The 3,805-nt window shown below is 50.1% G+C and overlaps 1 non-coding gene across 1 annotated transcript; it reads left to right on the top strand.

Annotated features, from left to right (window-relative positions):
* The first annotated feature begins 1,217 nt into the window (after positions 1 to 1,217).
* Positions 1,218 to 1,305, top strand: trnas-gcu. Its single transcript is given in 2 exon segments — positions 1,218 to 1,254; positions 1,270 to 1,305. It is a non-coding gene; the product is annotated as a tRNA-Ser (tRNA).
* Positions 1,306 to 3,805: the final 2,500 nt, after the last annotated feature.

Genomic DNA, 3,805 nt, shown 5'->3' with positions numbered 1-3,805 from the left:
GGGGGAGTTTATTTTGATATGTGCACACAGAGATAAGACAGAGCGGGTGGAGATGGCGAGCTTAGTGGAGGAGATTGTGCAGGTGGACAGGAGGCATTCGGAGGCTCTGGAGGTGGGGCTGTTGAGGGAGCGGCAGAAACTGCAGATGAAGTTTTCAGTTATTATCTATGGGGAAGGCGATAGGGCAGTTGATGGATGAAGGGGGCGGTCTATGAATATGGGGAAAAGGTGAGTAGGATGTTGGCACATCAACTGATGAAACAGGAGGCAGCGAGGAAGATCGGAAAAGTGAAGGATGGGGTGTGGGGATATGGTCTTGGATCAGGTGGGGGTGAATGGGTGTTTGGGGATTTTTACAAGAGGCTGTGTGAGTCGGAGCTTCCAGCCGGACTGGGGGGGAATGAGGCAATTGTTGGAGGGGCTGGAGATCCCAAGGTTGGAGGAGGACCGGGTGAAGGGGCTGGGAGCAACCATTGGGCTGGTGGAGGTAGTGGAGGGTCATGGGGAAATGCAGGCGGGGAAGGCCCCGTGTCCTGGACAGATTCCCAGTGGAATTCTGTTAAACATTTTCGGGGGACCTGGGGCCTCTGCTGATGAGGCTGTTTAATGAGGGAGCAGGAGGAGCTCCCCCCCCCCCTCACGTTATCACGGGCTTCGACCACCTTAGTTTTAAAGAAAGATAAGGATCCGAAGCAGTGTGGGTCCTAAAGGCCAATTTCGTTGTTGAATGTGGATACCAAGTTACTGGCCAAGATTCTGCCCTCAAGCATCAAGGACCATGTGCCGGGGGTGGCAGAGGAGGACCAGACAGGGTTCATTAAGGGGAGGCACCTGTCGGCCAACATCAGGAGGCTGTTGAATGTTATAATGATGCCCCCGGAGAGATGAAGTGTGGAGGTGGTGGTCGCCATGGATGCGGTGAAGGCTTCCAATCTATTTGTGGGAGGTTCTGGGGCGGTTTGGGTTTGGACAGGGTTTGTGGACTGGGTCCGGCTACTGTATCAGACACCGATAGCAAGTGTGCGGACAAACCAGGTGAGCTCGGAATATTTCACGCTGCCTCAGGGGACGGGCCAGGGATGTCCACTCTCCCTATTCCTCTTTGCCTTGGCTATACAGCCACTGGCAATGGCGCTGAGAGCATCAAGGGAATGGCAGGGGATAGTACGGTGGGGGTGGAGCATCGGGTCTTGCTGTATGCGGATGACTTGGCCTCTCCTTCGATAGCTCAGCTGGTAGAGTGGCGGACTGCTGGTAATTAAAACTGACATCCTTAGGTCACTGGTTCAATTCTGGCTTGAAGGAAGCCTCTCTTCCCTTTTTGGGCAGCACTGTGGCTTCACAGCGCCAGGGTCCCAGGTTCGATTCCCCGCTGGGTCACTGTCTGTGCGGAGTCTGCACGTTCTCCCCGTGTCTCCGTGGGTTTCCTCAGGGTACTCCGGTTTCCTCCCACAGTCCAAAGGCGTGCAGGTTAGGTGGATTTGCCATGATAAATTGCCTTAGTAACCAAAACAAAAAGGTTAGGCGGGGTTATTGGGTTACGGGGATAGGGTAGAAGTGAGGGCTTAAGTGGGTCGGTGCAGACTCGATGGGCCGAATGGCCTCCTTCTGCACTGTATGTTCTATGTTCTTTGTTCTATGTATATTTCATGGAATATAGAACATAGAACAGTACAGTACAATACAGGCCCTTCGGCCCACGATGTTGTGCCAACCATTTATCCAAATCTAAGATCAACCTAACCTACACCCCTTTAATTTACTGCTGTCCATGTGCCTGTCCAAGAGTCGCTTATATGTCCCTAATGACTCTGAGGCCACCACCTCCGCTGGCAGTGCATGCCATGCACCCACCACTATCTGTGTAAAGAACTGACATCTTTCCTATACCTTCCTCCAATCACCTTAAATTGATGGCCCCTCGTGACAGCCATTTCCACCCTGGGAAAAGCCTCTGGCTATCCACTCTATCCATGCCTCTCATCACCTTGTACACCTCTATCAAGTCACCTCTCTGCCTTCTTCGCTCCAGTGGGAAAAGCCCTAGCTCCCTCAATCTTTCTTCATAAGACATGCCCTCCAGTCCAGGCAGCATCCTGGTAAATCTCCTCTGCACCCTGTCCAAAGCATCTACATCCTTCCTATAATGATGAGACCAGAACTGGACACAATATTTCAAGTGTGGTATAACCAAGGTTTTATAAAGCTGCAGCAAAACCTCGTGGCTCTCAAACTCAATCCCCCTGTTAATGAAAGCCAACACACGATACGCCTTCTTAACAACCCTATCAACCTGGGTGGCAACTTTGAGGGATCTATGTACATGGACCCCAAGATCTCTCTGTTCCTCCACACTTCCAAGAATCCTGCGTTTAACCATGTATTCAGCATTCAAATTCGAAACTTCACATTTATCTAGTTTGAACTCCATCTGCCACTTCTCAGCCCATCTCTGCATCCTGTCAATGTCCTGTAATAACAATAATCATCACTTATTGTCACAAGTAGGCTTCAATGAAGTTACTGTGAAAAGCCCCTAGTCGCCACATTCCGGCGCCTGTTCGGGGAGGTCGGTACGGGAATTGAACCCACGCTGCTGGCATTGTTCTGCATTACAAGCCAGCTGTTTAGCCCACTGTGCTAAACCAATCTGTTGTAACTTGCAAAGGCCCTCGACACTATCCAGAACTCCATCAACCTTTGTGTCATCGGCAAACTTACTAACCCACCCCTCAACCTCCTCATCCAAGTCATTTAGAAAAACCACAAAGAGCAGAGGTCCCAGAACAGATTCCTGTGGGACACCATTGGTCACCGACCTCCAGGCGGAATACTTTCCATCCACTACACTCGCTGTCTTCATTCGGCCAGCCAATTCTGTATCCAGACAGCCAAATTTCCCTGTATCCCATTCCCCCTAACTTTCTGAATAAGCCTACCATGGGGAACCTTATCAAATGCCATGTTTCGGACCCGTTGGAAGGTATTGGGGGGTTTTGACGATTTTGGAGGAACTCGGCCGGTTCTCAAGGTATAAATTGAATATGGGGAAAAGCGAAGTTTTTCCGATCCAAGCGAGGGGGCAGGGGAAGTGGCTTGGGATGTTTAGATGGGGGTGGGGAATTTTTGGTACTTGGGCATTCAGGTGGCACGGGGGTGGGAGCAGCTGCACAAGTTGAATTTGGCTTGATTGGTGGAACAGATGAAGAGGGACTTTAGGAGGTGGGATTGGCTCCCGCTGTCGCTGGTAGTACAGGTACAGGTTCTTGATTGTGCTCCAGAACCTCCCAATTTTTATTCTTAAGGCTTTCTTTAGGTGGGTGAATGTGATGATTTCAGGGTTTGTTTGGGCAGGTATAGCCCTGTGGGTGAAAAGGTGCTGCTGGAGTGGGGTCGAGTAATGTAAGAGGTAGAAGGCTAAGAAAGGAGTTGACAAGAAACTTCTTCACCCAGAGCGTGCTGGGAGTCTAGAACCCAGTGCCTGAAAGATTGCTTGAGTCAGAAATTCTCATAACATTTGGAAGATATAAATATAGATAGAAATATTGAGAAATGCCTTCATGATGCCATAACCTCCAGGGTATGGGCCAAGAGCTGCAAAATGTGATTAATGCAGTCAGATCTTTGTTGACCAGCGTGGACTCGATGGGTCAAATGGCCTCATTCGGTGCTGTAAACATCTATGAATCTATGCCCCCAGACCCGCTGAGTGTTTCCTGCATTTTCTGTTTTTATTTCCTCAATGTGCCCAAAGACCTATGGCTCCAAGATTGGCCTGCTGAGTTGAACTGAGGACACGCAAATT

The sequence above is a fragment of the Scyliorhinus canicula genome, chromosome 1 (genome assembly GCF_902713615.1).
Source record: "Scyliorhinus canicula chromosome 1, sScyCan1.1, whole genome shotgun sequence".
NCBI classification, from domain to species: Eukaryota; Metazoa; Chordata; class Chondrichthyes; order Carcharhiniformes; family Scyliorhinidae; genus Scyliorhinus; species Scyliorhinus canicula.
The sequence above is the reverse complement of the archived record's forward strand: the minus strand, read 5'-3'. Positions and strand labels throughout refer to the sequence as shown.